The following is a 19661-nucleotide window of genomic DNA, read 5'->3' as shown; positions in this document are numbered from 1 at the left end:
ATGAATTGGTAGGACTGGGCAGGAAGGATAAGTCTTTGGAAAGCAAAATTTCTGTCCTTTCATTCAGTTCACTGTAGGCATAGTAGAAGTCTGGCCCTTTCCATAACCCAGAAGACTGCTCCTTTGCTTTTATGATTATCTTTTATTCTTTAAGCAGTGAGATTCTGGCCTTATTTTTAGCTGTGATATGATAAGTATTGTCAGGTACAACAGAAAATAATGTGAAACCAGGTGTTTCTTGAAATAATTGGCAAATATGCCAGGGCATACTGATTATATGGTGAGAAATATACCAGAAGAGAAGATGGTTCTGATTTCTTGTAGATCTAGTCATAGTTCATATTCCAGTGAAAAACTGGGTTCATTTCATAGTCCTTATCACATCACAACTTACAGAATCCTTACAGAAATCTGTCTAGCTTAAGAGTAGTTCTACTCTTTCACGAAGAGTTTGATGAAAGTACTTAGGTGCATAATTGAGCACAAACTTAAGGATGCCCATTGATTGCAGGATCTGTACTTCTTTTGCCACTGCAGCATTTGATCCACATGATCCACAGTCCTTCAAAGTTAATAGTTTTGGTAGGCTTCAAGAATATATGAATGGTTTCACTGGCTGAGACCAAGAGTCAATCTAACCTAACATTATTTTTCCAGCAGTGAACAAAAGTAAATGTCTAGACAGGAAGACTAGGAAGAGGAAAAACTTATATAACCATGCCCTGTGATCTCCTCTGAAGATCAAACTATTTTCATGAGAAAGAATTCCTCAGCTCAAGTATGGTAGGTCTGTTTAGCAACCCACAGTTCATCCTTGCGATCTTCTCTGCAGTCTCCCTGAGACCCTCTAAACTTGTTAAATCCAGAGCATGCTGTAGCAAAAATCTGTTAAAAAATAAGACATCTTTTTCTATTTTTAACCTGGCTCCAATTGACTAGAAATTTTGAGTCTCTCTCTGAATCTGGCAAGTATGATCTTCACAGAGTTGAGAAGATTTTTATCTCAATCCACCCTCTTCATGACAAAAATCTTATTTCACTGAAGATCTTTTTCATTATCTCCCTACGTTCTCTTTCTCCAGATCACCCTATTCTAATCCAAATCCTCTCCTTTTCCATGGTGAGTGTTTCAGTTAACTAGTTTTCTAAAGAGTTTGTTATTTGAATTGCCACACTAATTACTGTGTAATAATTGATTTTTAGCAAATATAAAGCTTTACACTGAAACCTATCTGTCCCAAAAGCTTGAATCCCTCGTCTTCCCTCACTGGTGGTTTTCAGGGAACTGTTGCATTAATTGCACTGTATAGTAGCTGATCCATTTAATATGAACTGAAAAATACTTTCCTTACAGTTGGATCAGATCCATAAGAGAAAAAAGTTTTCATTTTCTTGTCATAGTCAGGACTTTAAAAAATTGATTTAAAAATGGTTAGATGAGAACAAAAATATACGTAGTATTATCCCTCTCAGGGACTCTCATACAAGCAAGTTATTGCACTAGATGGAAGGAAGATGACTAGTCTAGTTTGAACTTCAAAAATATGCGTGAATCAGTTTAAAATATATCGAGTTCTAGAGCATGAACCTGAATTTAAAGCTTTTCAGATCAAACAGTTACTGTGACCATTTTTTGCCAGAAGGCATATCCTAGTCCATTCATGAATTATTTTGCTTAGGGGGGAGATAAATCTTACCAATAAAACCAGGTATTGCAGTGAACTATTTCTATCATGTTAGTATAAAACTTCAACAGATGGTGTGCTTTGGAAGAACATGGATTAATTTTATTTTCCTGTGAATGCTTTTATTAAAATAAAAGGTATGTGCAAAGAATATCATAGCTGTCATTCATCCGGTCAAAGAAAATTTCATGACAAACTAGGGATTTAAAAATTATTATTTTGATTCATATTGAAACTGGTTAAGGTCTCTTCAGGAAACAACATTCACAAGAGTAAAATATTTTCATTTTCCAATTCCTGTAAAAAGAAATTTCAGACCACAAAATAACATAAATCAAAAGTGTTAAAAATAATTTAGAATGTATTGACTTTTAACCCCTCACAATGGAATTAGTATACATATTGTGTACACATAAATACCAGTGGTCAGATGGAGTACTTTGATCATTACAAGAATAAAGACTAAGGCTATCCTATCAGCTCCTGCAGCTCTTTAACCTACCTGTAATTAAACTTGCATTCCAGACCATTACTTCTTATCTGCAAGAAAATGAATCAAAAGCTCTTCACCCCTATGGGCACAACCCCTACACTTGGTTGGTTAATGAATGGCTTATCCTGTGTTTTGAGAAGGTAGTCTGTGGAACTATAGCTAACAGGATGTGACTGAACCACTGCAAAAACTGTGGTTCAGACCTGCAGGAACTGACAGATTCTCGTTATTGAGGCTTAGTGATGTCAGATGTGTATTTCTGGATTGAGGTTGGCAAAGCTGTCAGACTCTCGCTTTTTCTTAGGACAAAGAAAAAAATTTGGAATACTGTTAATGTTCTGAAAATAAAACTAAAATCCTAATCAAGGTATCTGATGAGAGGGGTGGAATACTCTGTAACACATTTCACTTTTTCACCTATCTAAAGTCCTTCCATCATTTACTTTGTGTCTGGTATCTCTGTCCACTGGTCTGTTCTCATGCAGGGTAACTCCAGTCACGCATCAGTGTCACTCTTGCATTCTAGGTTGAATGATGATGGTCAGTGAGTTCAGAATTGGAGAGAATGATCTCTAGATAAATGTGTTGCATTTGGTGAAAGATATATGGTGGAAATATTTGGTGAGGTAAATAATCAGTGTTTTAATGTGTAACTTGAAAGTGCAATAAGAATATGATAAGAACAAGTTAAAACAAAGAAAAACAAAAAAAGTAAAAAGTAGTACTGAGTGGCAACATGTATATGTAATGCTGCTCTAGTGGTTAAACTGGCTCACTGATTCCTTTCCTTTGATTCAAGATGTCCATTTTTCCATTATGCCCCTAGGCTCTCTCAACTATGATGATAGGGCTGCTTGCAAATTCAACATCAGAACCATTTGGTCTTCTTTCTGATTATAGCTCAGTTCCTTATAATGATTCAGTTCAAAGTGTTATATCAGCACAAGCCACAGTACCATAGATGCTCCACAACAGTGGATATAAGTGACAGAGGTTGGAAAGATCTAAATCTATCGCACGATCAAAATGTAATTGTACCATGCCAACCACAAAGGAGGAGCGTATGGAGTTTAAACTGACCCTCAAAAGAATTTTATGCGCAGAAATGTTCTTATTTCAAAGCTATAATTAATATTAAAATATTTTCTCTAACAGTTTGCCTGAATTTAATCTGTACTCTCCTCATATGTTATATTAATTCTCAGTTTTTACATTCCAACATTACTGTTATTCTCTTCACCATATTCAATCTATTCTTCACTTTAAAAGTCTTCCCTATTTTCAGATTCTTCTTTGTACTCATATCAATGTGTGTTCCATCTATGGAATCTAGGATACAGTATTTCTTAAAAACATTAGCTACAAGTTCTGGATTTATCTGCTGGTCTCAAAATGACAGGGTAGTTTTTCACTACTCCATATTTTTCCTGTAGAAACTGGAGCATGTTCCCTGCCAACAGACATTCTGAGCATGACGATTTTAACCAGTCTTTAAAGGGCATGTTCACTGCTACATAGAGAGTTTTGATGTCATTCCTCTTGATATAATTACAAGATCAATATTCATTTTCTTGGCAGTATTCTTCACAGCTGGCATTAGACGACCTCTGAATTCATCTAGGACAATTACTCTTCTTTTCCTTAACAGCACACCTTGTCTTCTGGTCCAAATATTGTTCAGCCAGTCCTTCACTAAATCTGTAGATATCTATCCTTGATCTTGACACCTCACAATTTTTCCAGTAGCCAGTTACTCATTCCGTGTTGCTTTATGCTTCTGTATCACATGCAGAAGCAATATTAGGCCACCCCTCAACACTGCCAACATTACTGTATCAAGCATTTCTTCATTCACCAAAGCTTTGATAGTGGTAGATTTTGTATCTACTTTTTCAATGTTACAATGGATGTTAGATAAAAGTAAATCAGTTTTCTTATTTGGCTCAGCAGATAACAAAGCCAGGTAAAGGGACTGAAAATGTTTGCCATAGACAAAAAAATAATTTCTTGTATCATTTGAACTTGACTTCTTGCTGTCAAAACTACTTGTGCTAGCTCTTGATCTTTCTGTTTAATCATTTCCCACGTATTCAGGTTTTCATTTCTTCTTTGACCTATGCACCAATTATACAACCTTGTTCTCACTCTCCATGGCAGTATCCTCTTATAAGCCCAGCTGGGTTGATTTAGTGCATAAAAGCTTTCATTTTGATTGTTTCAATGTTCTCACATTTTCTTCTGTCATTATATTTCTTCTAAGCCTCACATCTGTAATTTATTTTCTGCACACCATACCACCCTTAGTTGAAAATTTGCATCATATCAGCTTCCTATACCTTTTAGTATACTACCTTCTGCTCGTGTACATCTCGTCTCAGGAACAATTGCCATATCACAATTCAATTATAAGATTCAGGGAGGTTTATAAAACTGCCATAAATGCCAGTGGAATTGTCTGAGCTACAGCAGGTCACTCAGCTGAACCAGTGAGGAGGTGAGGAAAGCAGCATGGTCTCTCTATCCCACCATCTTCATCTGGGCACATGAGAGATATATCAAGTCAAGGCATCATTAGTGGCTTGATAGGGAAAATCAAACGAGAAGATTTAGATTATTAAATACTTTCCTGCAGTCCAGCTCCTGAAGTTTGAATGACAGGTTTCCTAATGACTCTAGTACAAGGAAAAAGAAAATAAAGCCTACCTTTGAGGTCCTTGGATTGAACAGAAGAAGCTGTAAATTGCCTGGCAATAGATGACATAAATTGGAGCTTCAGCATGTGTTGGCATTGTTAGGTATCTTGAAATGGTAATATCATTTGAGTCATCATATAAGTTTATAACCATTCTAGCTACTATTTAAACAGCAAAATTGAGATTGAACTAAAGGTACTGTCTTGTGTACATTCTGCACAGTTCCATTCATCTGGTTTCATTCAAAGTCAGCAAAAGTGAGAGATAAGGAAAAGAAGGTGACATATATATTTTGTGAGTTTCAACCAAATGGATACAGGAAGTGTTTTGTGGTGAGACTGGACACTATAACAAAAGTGAAGTGTTCTTATCAAATAAAAGTAAGAGGTATCCATAATTTGTTTTGTTTCTGATTGTCATAAGCAAATCTTTTTGTTAACCTAAAGCTGATGATTTGTCTCTCTTCAGATGTCATCTTCAATCAGATGTTCCTCAACTGATTATTAGATTTATAGTGAGGATTTACTCTCTCTAATGGTTTAGAGACTCTGATGTGAGACTGAACTCTCACACCTTTTACAAAGACATACATTGCACTTGAAATGACTACTGGTATCTAATTCATCCTTGGGAAAGATGAAAGACACAATCGCCCCTATATTTGCTCATTTCAATGAATAAAACCTTTCAGCATCTTTCTGGCCCTTCTGTATATACAAGATAATCATTATCCTCATTAAGAATTCAGTCTTATTGCATAAATTTTATAGTCCTGTCTCCTTGATGTTATGACACTTACTTGAATTTGAATGTATGGTCTACTCTTCATACCAATATGATAGAGACAACCTTTGGAGATTCCTCTTTTTCTTTTGTCCTTCCACAGAAAAAGAGAGCACAGAAAAAGACAACAGTAAAAGTTGTTACTGGACATTAATTGCAATATGAAATATAAAGCTCTGTTGGGTCTGCTGCTGGATAATTCTCTATTTATTGACTCAATATCAGTCAAAATAGAAAATGTTTCACTGGTTTGAAAAGACAGACCCCAGCTTTGGTTTTTCTGTTTAAAGCTTCAGTCTTTCTTCTTCTTTTCTTTTCTCTTTTTTTTTTTCCTAAGGTGAGAAAGTGACATCAGTGGCAGCTAATACCTAATGTGCCAAGGTTGCCAAGTAACAGGCTAGAGATGTGTCAGTGAAGGCTGCTTCTATGAAAGAAATTCAGTAGGTTATAGTTTCATCTGTCTGTCTTAAACCAATGAAAATTAATGTTGTCAAACAAAGTATACAGTACATACTTAAGACACAAGTCTGAAAATGGGTAGCTGTGCTGATAGTTTGGGTCACTTCTAAACCTTAAAAATAGTGAAATAGTTAACATATTCATTTGCAATTTCCAGAAATAAATGGCCGATGGAAAAATTACTTAAACATACTATTTTCTGTGAAGTTACTTGAATTAAAGAGGTACTACAAGCAAAATTGCTGAATCAATTTTGAAAGACCAGAATCTGATTAAAAAGAAAAACAAGGTGACATATGGTCAAATAACCATTGAATTTTTTAGGACTAATCACTAATTTTTGACACTGACTTTCCTGATTCATAACTTACTCTCAGGCTACATCAGGGGAGTTTTGCAGCGGTCTGTAGTGGGCAAGATAGTGGTCAATAACTCCACTAATGCTTTTCATTATGGAATAAAGTGTTTCACTATAAAATCTGATGTGAATGTTCAGAAGCACTTTGGAGGATAGCATTAGAATTCACAATGTTCTTGACAGACCAGAGAAACAGATTTAAATCAATAAAATAAAATTCAGTAAGGGCTAAAGATGAGCATAAAGTACTATATGCAGGAAAGAAGGCAGTAGGTCTTTCCAGGGGGCCATTGGCCTCTTGCTGTACACTGATGAGCAAGAGGATTCCATTATCTTTCTGATAAATAATGCTACAGTGAAAGGCAATGTACACTATGCTGGACTCTTTGTTAACAGCTTTTCAAGTATAAAGAAAGAGCTCATGTCTGGCCAATATGGCCACGATGGTTTTAGATCCATCCAGTCTTGAACTACACAGGGAGACCTTCAATTGGATACTTATGAGTGTGCCAGAGCCAACCACCTATGATCTATGCATGAAGCAGCTAAATTAGACAAACTAGATCTTTTCTGTGGATCTGGCCAAGAATGTTCTCCATATACAGAAATGGCATTCACTGTAGTGCAGGCCTGAATTTTCACGAGATTTAAATTTATTGAATGCCAAGCCACATTCGGATCTGCTGACAGTTTTCCTAGACTTTACAAAAATTAAAAATGGTGCATACTGTCTGAAAAATACAGGAGAGTATGTATTTTGGAAGGTAGGCTATAAGCTTATTCCAATGCACTGTGCTATGCATGTCTGCCTACTGTTAAAAGTATCATAAAGGGAATAGAATAAAAAGGAAAAAACAGAAATAATATCCAAAAAGGTTTAACTGAAATCTAGTAAATTCAGTGCATATCATCCTTGCAAGACACTGCCTACATACCCCTAACATTGGGATTTCTTTTCCTTCCTTTCTCTGAGTTCCTCCCTAACATCTTGCTGGCAATGTGAATCATTGCCCTTTTTGAATATTGCAAAATGCACTTACTTTAAAAAAAATACATCTAAAATGAAATGAATTCATAAGATAAAAATACTTTGGAAAAAAAGATAGTACTCTCAAAACTTGTAAGGATGAAACCCAAGCTTTTGGGACTTTACCCCATTTTAAAAATGAGAATGGCTGTGGTGGAACACTCCATAGCTTGGTTCAGACATTTATTTGTCTGTGGTTTATACAAGACTTATTCAGGTCTCAATTTGACTAACTCAGAGAAATGGTACTCTTGAATTTTTCATGGTTTAGAGCATTTCCTTTGTTTGAGCTTTGGGTAGTGGTCTACTTTTTTTCATCATTATATTTCCTTCTCTCTGTTTTCAATATGCATCTCTGCAAAGCAGGATAGTTGTAATAAAAACCAAAACAAAACACAAGCCCACACAAACAAAATCTACCTGGAAACACTAGCACATTTGCATACCTTTCTTCTGATAAATCAGTATTGAGGGAGGGGAATTAAATAAAAAATCATTTTCATAAATGAGATCAACTAAATTTATTAGAATGAGGTTATTATTAGCCTGGTAAATAACTACCTCTGTTGACAGTGCTTGTTTTGTCTCTTCTAAAGAAGGTGGGAGCGAGTTCTTTTAGCAGTGAATGTAACCCAGACCATCACCTGTTTCCTCTTCCTTGCAATATTCTCTGTTGCTGATGTTGTTGCTTCAATGATATCTACATTTCTGGAAGGTGTCCAGCTTGAAGTTTGAAAGTTCAGAATGAAAGTTCACTACTGCTCAAAACAAATCCAAGGAAAACTTAGAATTCTATAAAAAGAATTGATACTTCTGCATTACCAGTGCCTTACAAAAAGTCTGATTATCATTACCACCCTTATCTCTTTCAATGAAAATCCTACCAAAATACTTTCTGCATTCTTCTAAATTATGGAACCTCAATTTTAAAGTATGATTCCAAGAGAAAATAGAACATGTGTATAACATACACGTTATTACTAGTGAAAATAAATATAAGGCTAAATATGTGAAGGAAAACATTGGTCTGATTTCCCAATTTAGCCTCAAAAACTGAAAGTGTATCTCTTTCAGCAAACAAAAAAATAGCAGAAGGCAGTTTATATAAGATTCCACTCTATTTCCATAGATATAAGATGAAAATTGTATGTACGGAACAATAAATTTGAAATAATGGTTAAGAATAACTACTTCCATCTTTTTCAAATATTCAAAAATACATTGAGGTAACATTTTAACAGCTTTTTGTAGAAATAAAGGACTTTTCACTGATATTTCAAACACAGTCATAAACTCCATGGTTACCTACTGTGTTTTCCTTCTCATTTCCTTAGAAATATACAGGAACATCATACAATTGAGTAAAGAATGACAATTTTTCATTCTTTCGCTAATACTAAAATGAAGTTGTTCTGGGCTCTCATTGCTGATCATTTTCCATCACCTTAAAAGTAAAGGCAGCACTTTGCCGGGGAGCATTCGACATCTTCTCTTACTCAAAGAGCACACTAGATTCACGCCTCACCGCAGTGGTGTGAACAGAGATCATTCACTGAAACCAGTCTGCTTACAAGAGAGGGAAGAAGAGTGGGGGAAGATGATAAAGCTTTTCTTTGTTATGCCTCATCACCCATGGCTATTCTCTTTCAATGCCAAGATTTCTGGGAGAAGTCAGTAACTATGCTCTTATGTTCAGACAGCTGTCTAAGGTTGTTTAAATAACCACCTCTAATCACACCAATCACCCAAAGCTTCTTAAAATACCCACTAGAAACATTCTTTTCTTCCTGTGTATATGTAGTTAGACTTGATCATTCCAGACATCACTGGATTTTGCTTCCTATGGTTATCTGAAAGATAAGGCAATTTGGTTAAGTTTCTTTTTTTGTTCCTACAGTAATGCAGTGTTTCGGAAAATTGAGAGTAAATAATTTTGAAACTGAAGAAGATTCTTTAATCAAATTCAATTATTTCCCCAATAAAATTTATCATTTTATCTTTCACGCTGCAAAGGAGATACCACAATGCTTAACCACCCTTCTGTTTCAAGTACGATCTTTTTATTTATGGGGCTCTTTCTCTCTGACACACATAGCAAATAAAACAGTATTTATTATTCTGAAAGATATACCGTAGAAGTCCTGGTGAAGGCTGCCAATATAAAGGACAGAAAAATGTATTGATGAGAAAAATAGCTCATTAGTATTCACTTTTCATGTTCAGTGTATTCAAATAGCTTTCAAATGACTATAATGCTCAATAGCTGCATGTCACAGCTGGACTTTCAAGTCAGCTATTACAAAATCAGCAAGTGATTTGAAAACCATGGCTTCCCATGCCCAAAAAAATCCATATTTTCAATTGTGTTTGTTATTAATTGCTATGTCACTCTAAGTACAGTATTTAATATCGGAAAATATTCTACAATCAGTAAACCCTCATGGTTATTCAGAGCCTGAGGTGCATATAGCCTCTCTGAATAAAGACTATCACTGCAGCTGTCCAGATGGCTGCTCTATATCTTGGGAAGAGGATCTATGAAGAGGATTTATCCTTCCCGTAATCTCCATGTTGTCCTTAGGGCCTTCAGTGTTCTCATCCTAACATTGGTATTGCAGTGGAGAACAAGGGAAGAAGCTTCAGATGTCACAGAGACTGATTCCTTCTCCTTCCATGCAGCCTACTTTCTCCAGACCTGATCTGTAGCATTGATCCAATCAGCAGAAAGGTGAAACTTTATTACTTGGCTCAGTAGTGAAATGACGAAGGGGGCATTTTGTAACATTAATATCTGGAGATTGGAAAACTAAAAAAAAAAAAAAAACTGGAGTGCAGGGTTTTCTGCTGAACTTCTATGTTAGGAGCACTTTGCTTTTTTGCCTGTTCCCCAGCATTACATGTTGGGAGAAACAACTGCAAGGCATCAACAAGCAATCTGCACATCAGCAGGACAGTTCTTCCTTTAGGCTTTGTTATTTCAATTATATTAATAAATATAGATCTCATAATTAACAGGACACCTTCCTCCAGCAAAGATTTTGAGATGTGTGCAGCAGATGAGTGTGGGGTTTTTTGTCAGCTTTCCCCCAGGTACACTCACCTTTTCATCTGTAATGCCTAATCATTTATTTGTGAATTTCCGGTTCTTTTATCTATTGCTTCTTTCAGTTTCTGGGTTTTCTTCATTAGTCTTCTAGTTTGTCACCCCACCTGTTGTTATTTATTATATCTCTGTCCTTTTCTCATATATTGCTTGCTGTTGTGCTTTATTTTAGACTCCATTGTTTTATTACTTGATTTTTTCATTTGCAAAAACAATAATCTAGCTTTTGCATTCTGTGAAATTCTTTACTCATATAAAACCAAACATTCATTCTTAGCCTGTCTTCCATTGAATTAAAGAAAGTTCTAAATTTCTCCACAAATTCGTGATTTGAAGATGGGGGCAAGGAATTGGCTGCTTGGTGCCTACTTCTAAAGGCAAGCAACCAAATGTCCCAGTATTGTTTAACAAGAATATATTCTGTTATAAAATTCCTGCAGTGATAAAGCAGGGTGGCATCAGTAAATTGCAAACAAATGCATCTCCAAGGCACCTTCCTACTAGTAATCCATATGTGTTTTGTCCTTTGTTTTTGTTTTGGAACACTGGGGTGTAAGATTGAAATCAGAAATAAGAAACAAAATTTAAGCTCAGTGTTTGAGTCAGACATCGGAGAGATTTTGACTTGAAAAATTCTCCATTTTGATTGTTTGTTTGAGACTTAGAACCAATTTAAAGGGAAGATGGGGAAATGGCATTTTGATTAAATGGGGAAAATACATAGTTTCTGTGGAAAACAAGTAGTAACTCTTTTTTCTTGCGCTTTGATCGGGTGTCGCGGGTTGGGTTTGTACACCAATTTAGTGTAGTGGTTTGGTCTAAAATACTCATTACTGTTTATCTTCTGTGAGATAAGAATTAGGAGAAACGCAAAGCAGGCACCAAACTTGAAAGAATATAAAGAAGTTTATTAACAGACCTAAAAGAAGGAAAAAAAAAATTATACCATCTTCAGAACTCTCCTCCTCCCCCCACCTTCCTCCCTTCTCCCACTGACAATGTAAAAAACCCTTAAGATGTTCAGTCTGTTTACCACTTCCATAATAACCTTGTTCAGTCCATTTAGAAAGAGAAGTTTCTTCTTGCTCATGCTATGAAAACATTATCACAACGAGACAGCCGCCCACTTCCAAATATTGTTCAGTCCATTTAGGAAGAGGAGTCTCTCTGCCTGCGTGTGAGTCCTTTCCCCCGACTTGCAGCTTTTCCCGCAACTGCTTTTGAGGATCCACTCTTGAAGTTTTTGGGGTACAATTTTAAGCTTGAGCCTTTCAAAAACAAAAACAGAGGCCCTTCTCCTTCCCTGGGAGCAAAGGGTCTTCCTCATCTTCATCTTTAGGACTATCTCTGGGAGCATCTCTAGGAACTGAGGTTTTCTCCTTTCCCGTTTGGAGCAAAAGTCCTCATCTGGTTCATCTCTCCCTGTCCAAACTTCTCATGAAATTACAGCTGCGTCAGCATCTGCCTATCTCAGCGCAGGTGCTTTTGCTCACGAGTTGAACACTCCACCCCCCATATCTTCATGGAATTACAACAGGATACTCTGATATATCATAGCTTCACAACAGAATTTCAGCTTTAAGCATCTCCTCTCTCTCTCTTCCCTCAGGTTTTCAGCTCTTCACAGCAATAAAAGGGTTACTCTCACCTCGGCCTTGCAGCTTTGCAGCTGGAATGTTGAATGTTTCTTATCGCAGTGGAGAGGGGGGAGAGCCGAGCCGCTCCGGCTGCCCACGGCAAGGCAGTGGGGGGGGTTCCATGGCTGGAACAGGTCCATGGCTTCAGGATGGCCGTGGCCCGGCCTGGCCTGGCCCAAGCAGGGCCTGGCTGGGCCCACTGGCCCCCACACGGGGCCTGCAGCCACCTGTGCCAGCGCCGGAAACGAGAGAGAGCTTGGGGGGGAGTTTGCCTATTCTTAAATGTGGATCACAGAGGTGATCACAACTTTAAGTGGCTTAGAGAATTGTCCATATTCAAACTGGCCACTGATAGGTTCTATCAGTTCCCAGAGGAAACTGTAAGCAGCCCTTAGCAAGGACGTCCCTTCCAGGACTATGCTTGCTAACCTATGACATCGGGTAATACTCAAATTGTCGTATCTTCAAATTTGTAGGTTTGTTTACAAAAACAAAAATTGAAGTGCTAGAAAGTGAGATGGTAAATCTCACAACACAGGACAGAAAGAAGGACACTTTCAAGCTGAACCCACAATTTAAATAGTACAAGGGATATGTTATAACCTCAAGTAACCTAGTTTGCTTATTATGTGAAATTGCCATTTTTATACCAAAATACAGGTTTGGTATCAGAAAATATCTTTACAGACAGTAAATAAACAAAAAGAAATACAATCTTCAGATAATGATCATGATATACAAATACCCCTTTTTTGATAACAAAACCACCTCCACAATGATAAATAATGTTATAAAAATAGAAGAGGAGTGTCTGGCAAGTCAATAACATCCCAAATAAACTAGAGGCATTTAAGGGGTCTTATAGTAAAAATAATCATCTTTGAGTGAAAATCCAGTATGCAAATATATTTTAAAAAATAAATTGTAAAAATATATGAACAAAAAATAAAAACATCTTTGATTAATATCTTTATTAGAAACATTATTTTTGCTGTGCTGCTTCTCAGAAAAAAGCACGTGTACTTACAATTTAATTTTATTTGACATAAAAGGCTTAAAGAAAAAAAATGAAAATAAATTCGACTATGAAAAGTTATTGTGAAAAGCACATTGGTATGTTTCCCTTGGTCCTTCTCAAATTTAATCCTTAACTCTGGTAAATAGCTTTTGTAATTGATTGGGATATTATTAAGCAGACTGTGTTGTAAATGGCATAGGATTCTTGTCTCTTTATTTTCCAAGACAGCTTTTCTCAGACCTTAGGATTCTTGGACACTTTTAAGAGGAGATTAAGAACCTATCTCTGAGGAACAATTTTGATTCAGTGGATCATATCTTTTGATGGAGAAATGGCTTAGACAGCATTTTGAGGTGCCTTCCATTTCTGTTTTCTAATTTTGTGATCTCCCAAACAGATACTCTAGTTTGGAAGTAGCCTCTCTCTTGTGTACTCTGTGGTTTTCTTCTCGTATTGTCTGTCAAGGAATTGTATTCTTAAACCCTGTTTTCTTCTGACAGATAGTGATTGACACATCTATTTTCAAGGTATCAATTGCTTCATGCTGCAGTTTTAAGCAATTTCTTCTTTCGGATATTTGCCTCTTTTCAAGAAATTACCTCTCAGATTACCACACAGGTCTCCCTTCATTATCCTATTTCTTTCAGTTTTCAGGATAGCACATCAGGAATCAACCAAACTACTTTCATCTCCATTTGTCTTCTGTATGCCTTATTTAGTATTTCACTTCTTTATTGTTTTGTTTGTTTTGTATTTCCCCTTTGTTGTAAGTGCACAGTACTTTATCTATTTTCTGGTATTCTAGCACAAAGTTTTCACCTGAAATAATGGGACTGTTTGTTTTTCTTTCTTTGTTAGGATGACATTTCTATAACAAAAACACAAGATCACTTATATTTTATACAATTTAATACTGTTCCCAGTAGTCTCAGAGCAGGGGGCAGGGAATGTGTCTATTTAGGAAAATCTTTGAAACTGAACTGACATACAGTGTTTCTCCTGCAGTATTCAAATGCATATCAGTAGATCTAGCAATGACACACACTGTGACAGTAAAGAATTGGAAAAAAACTACACAGCTACAGAGGGCTGTCTCCATCACAGTAATTCCCCTGGGTTTTGGGGTTTTTTTAATATATTAGTATCATTTTAAATATAACATAAAAAAATTTACCTTTTGCCACCGTGTGTCTGAGTTAATGGAAATAATATTTCTTGGAGTCCCTTGGGATTTCAGGTCTGCAGAAATGGTAAGTGAATCACAAAATGGGGTATTTTTCAGACACTAAAGGAATTTTTTTCAAATCTTATCAGTGTCAGGGAAAAAAACCAAAGCAACTGCAGCAAAAGAATCACAAATATTGCAAATATTCCAAAGTATTTAATGGTCTGATTACCAACTCTATTTCATTGCATGTGATTTGTAAATAATACCTAGGATTTTATATACTAACGTGGACTCATTCTGAGCCTCACATTTAGGACTTACACATAAAGGGACATTTTTTCCCTTTGAATAGTTTGCAAGAACATCCTCAGTTGTACAAAAGAACTCTCTGTTAAGGGATGTGAGATGAAAAAGGCCACTGGGTGGAAGGATGGCAGGACTGGTCTCCAGCCCCTTTTGTATGGCTCCGGACAGGAATTGGCCTGCTATATCTCAGGTGTAACTACACAATTCCTTGCCCAGAGAATCATCTTTTTCAAGCTAGACTGGATTATGGAGTAGGGCTTCTTCTTGTCTTGTATGTCATCTGTCAGACTGCTTTTCTGATAAAGTACTTTAGAGCCATGGACAGGAAATAATTTTTCTGACTGAAAACATTTGTGTCAACTTGCCTTTTTTTCAGTATGAGCAGGTATTAAAAAGGATTCTACTGTTAATGTTTAATTTCTGTTGTAGAATTGCGCTTGGTGCTTCTTAACAAGAAACATCTGTCCTAAATGGATTTCCTGAAAGTAATTAGCAACTTTAAGCAGCTATCCTAAAGGAAGGAAATCATTAACCAGTTCCTGGTGTGGTCACCATTCCCTCTCACAAGAGACACATGGAGTTATAATACCACATTAGAAGTACTGTTCTTTTTTAATGAGATAAAAACTTTTAATGATAAAAAATAACTTTTTACTTCTATTCAGAAATATAAATCAGGTCTGTGGTTCAGTTACACAAGTGCAATGCCACAGAAGTTTCCATTACCTCCTTCTTTAGGGCCTGCAGTTGCTTCTACCTGTTGCTTCAGCACTGTTTTATTCATAGTGTTGATGTAGTCACTTTCAGGACAGACTTTGCCAGTGCTTCTTAACTTCTCTAGTCTCAAAGCATTTCAAGAGCAGATGGTAAAAGAATTCAACTTTCACAGAAATATTTTTTCCCTTTTTAAACTTGCATCTTCATTATCCTTAGTTGTTTTAAGCATAAATTGTTCTTCCTGAAAAACAAAAATCATAGAAAACAAGGTTTCTCTGTGAATAAGAAATGTATTACAAAAGACTATCAGAAGATTTACTAGAATAATATAATACACATAAAATTGGTCTAACTAAGGGTTAAGGCAGCAGTTTGAAACACTTCAGGTTCTTTATCAAACTGACACCTCATGCATTAAGTGTGTGTCAGTTCTGTGAAACCGTCTTGGAACTACTTTGTATTTAAATGTGTTCATATTGCTTTTGAAACACCTCTAAAATATAGGAAATTAAAATATTAATGAAATGCTTGAAAACAATGTTTAAGTATTGAACTGGTAGGAAAGCTTTCCTTAGTCAAAGGCATGGCTTTCAGTAAGACCTGTTAACATGGGACAATTATTCCTAGCTATTGATAAGTATAGAGTAGATTAGAGTGAATTATTGAAGAGATTAATGGTCTAGTACTTTTCCTTAAAGGCTATTAACTACTGTATTAATGCTCTTTCCACTCCACTAATATTAACTAGTCAAATTGTCAGTCCTAGTGTATATTAATACTTGGCATATTCATGTTTAGAGATACAGTCCTCAGACAAAAGATGTTATGATTATTAGAACCTTACAGAAAGAAAAAAAATTTCAAAAATTATTCATTTTTTCAATATTGTCATATCTAAATGCTCAGTAATGTATGCAACAGCATGAGCTTACACACATGTTGCTTATCCTATTAACAAAATTTGGGGTTTACATCTTTCAAAGGGTTCTAATATATTGAATTTTTAAACTTAAAAGGTTTAACTGCATGCGTTTATAGATATTTAATGTAGTTCAAATGCAAATATGTAACACCTACATAAGGACATTTAGGAATTATATAAATAGTTATCTTCTTTGTGATCAATTTTCCTTGTGATCTTGTCTGGTAGGTACCTAGGATCTGAAAAATGTTCAAAACAGTGTTTTTGCCTTCAACTCTGCCTTGCTTTTCTTGATCTTCAAATAGTATTTAGTGGTCTTCATCACTGTCTAAAATTGTATATTTTGTGAAACATAGGATTATGCAATTACTGACCTATCCAGGACAGGATTCTGTGGGCAATTTAGGCTCAGAAATGCTTGGAGCCATTGTTTCTCTGTAAAGTAAAAAAAAAAAAATTATCCTCTCTAAGCCAATTATATTAGACTAAATTAAATGAAAAATATAGAAAGTTCTCCCATGGAAGGTTCTGGTCTGCTTTCTGTAAGTCTATGGGAAAGATAAAACACAAAGAGAAGTTAAAGACAACTAAAGTAGAGAAATAAAAACTTTCAGCAGACATTACAGGATTCTGGTAACATTGAACAGATTTCCTTTTGGTGGTGGGTTTTATAGCCTCCAAGAAAAATGCACTCTTGTCAGGTGTGAAGGACAAATTAGAAAAACTCACAGCTGACCAATCTGCTTCTTATTTACTTCTTATCTTGATACAGGTCTCCATTATGTAGCCAGATGCTGTCTAAGCCTGGCTGACAATATCTATAGGAAAATATCTGGAACAAGATCTATAGAAAATTATAATTTATTGGTGTATAATCTCAGTTGTTAATAGGCTCATTCCCGTTTCACTTGAGTGATGTAATTTCACAAGAAACCTCTTGGAAGCCCCTCAGTGCAGAGAGCTGAGGTGTGGTTTTCAAAGTCTTTCTAAGGTGTAGGGCACAAAAATGATTGACAGGAAAAGGAATGATATATTCTGACCAGCAGTGAGGTTTAGTTATGGAGATGTATGTTTGTCACTTTCAGCATTGCAGGAGCCCTTCAGATAGTCATGTACTGACAAGCATGAAAGAACACTGACGTGGAAAGACTACTTAAGGGAGAAACTGAAAAAGCAATCTTATGAGCTGGTCCTTTCTGGAAAGGTTTATTGTATTTTTTTCAGATTTTTTAAAATACAGAGGTGTTAAACATCAAGGAAAATGGAGGATCTACAAACTATCAGGTCACTAGTGCATTAAACAGACTTACACAAGCTTAATCAGTTTCTGCTCCCCAGGCCATGCTTTGCTTATGCTTTTCACATATGCATTTTACAGTGAATCTGCTGATTGTTCTGACTAGGTATCATAGTTTCTGACCTAAATTTTCTTTCTTTCCCTTTAAAAAAATAATAAGATACTTGATAAGTCTGTTTGATACAGACTGAACAGGAGTTGTTTTGAATTTTCTGGCAGCATAATTTTTTCTGAATTACAGATCTCTCATATACATCTCTGCCTGGTGTCCTACTGAGATACAGAATGAATCGTTTTCCCCAAAACAGGTAAGTAATGGCAAATCTAATGGGAACCCAAAGTGTAGGACTACCCATTGAACTTGGCCACACAGCTGTTAACTTGTTAAATGAAATAGGAAATGGCTGTCTACAGTGGTATGCTGTGTGGTAAACCTTGGAATCTCAGAGAGAGCATTGAGTTTCTGCTCTGTATGGGGAGGAGGATGACGCCCAGCACATTGCAGCATACTGTGAGAGAGAATACTGCTGCAGCTCCTCCTCTAGCTCAGCAAGATGCACTGGCACACCCCAGATGAACTCACCAGAATTTATAGCATCAAAACACCCAGCAAAGCTCCAAAGTGCCTACATTTCTGCTGCTCAAGATGACAGAAATGTGTACAGTAAAGATGCCCTTTGTCTATGATGCATCTCAGTGACAGTGGGATTCAGAGATTAGACCTCCAGGGTAGGACCTTGCAGACGAGCTCAAAGCAATCTGAAACCTTTGCGGAAAAAAACCCCAAAACATGGAGAAGGGTCCATGCCTGCCATAGAGCACAGCTGCAGAGCTGACAGGGTGCTCAGCTGGGACACAGTTAATGTCTCTTCCATATCTGATTGCATTTTGATGAAAGTATTTTCCATCTCAGCAGAGTGCCCTAATTGCAGTGTTACCAGATAGTCAGGGACATATCTCTCTTGCTCTGAATTTCTCCAGCTGAAGGTATTCAATTAATTACCCTAGCAGAAAGTAATGAAATAGTCACTGGGACAAAGAGAAAGGAGAGGGAAGAAACAAAAGGTTGATTCATGTGCAGGGTTTAGTTCTTGCTCCAATGAACACTAAAGCCTCTTAATTGAAAAGCAGCATTTTCCACAGAAGAGAAATTTACTCTGGAATACAGCTCAGCCTCATGGTTTTGCTGTTTGGTCATGTATTAGCATAGACCTGAGCCGTGCTGGCTTACTTGAGATCATAACTGTACTGGTTTAGCCAGCTACTGAGGGGCAGAGGAGGTGAAAGAAAGGAGCTCTTCTTGCATTTCCCTGCCTATGTATTCTTGGCTGCTTTGTGTTCCCTAAAAGCCCAAATATATCAATTGTTTTCTATTGAGAACATAAACAAGGTGGTAGAACATACATGAACAGTCGTTGCTTCAATCTTCCTGTCAAGTATAGCCCCCCATGAATTTAGAAATGCACAGTTTTTGGAGTAGTAGGAATGTGAAGCTAATTGCAATCATTCCCCATTCAGTCTAGTAGAGGTGATTGCATCTATTTATCCAGCTTTTAAAAAGGTAACTTCAATATAATATGAAAATTTATCAGCAATACAAAGTCATGCTGAAATGAAAGAGTCATTGATACTGTAAAATAGAAGTTCAATCAGACTGTATTTAAAGCAGTGTTAAGGCAGTGACACAATGAAGTGGATGTCAACAAAATATCCTGGTTGTTGAGGTTTTGTATAATTGCTCCTAATACTTGAATATAAACGGGTCTTTTTGCAACTCAGTAATTATATATAGTCAGGATTCAGTAGGCAGTTAAACGATGCAAATTTACTGTGTTCTGTGGGCTATATATAATACTGCCCATAATCATCAGCCTGAAGGCTACATTGGACTGTATTCAAGTGAATTTAAATGCAGTCTGCCAGTTGCACCTTCAAATGTCTCAAATCATTGCATGCTTCAGTGGAGTTGTATCAACCCAATGCCTATTTTTCTTT

Source organism: Corvus kubaryi, unplaced genomic scaffold (genome assembly GCF_017639235.1).
Source record: "Corvus kubaryi isolate FWS band 111438036 unplaced genomic scaffold, C.kubaryi_AGA036_p1.0 71, whole genome shotgun sequence".
In the NCBI taxonomy this organism is placed as follows: Eukaryota; Metazoa; Chordata; class Aves; order Passeriformes; family Corvidae; genus Corvus; species Corvus kubaryi.
The sequence above is the reverse complement of the archived record's forward strand: the minus strand, read 5'-3'. Positions refer to the sequence as shown.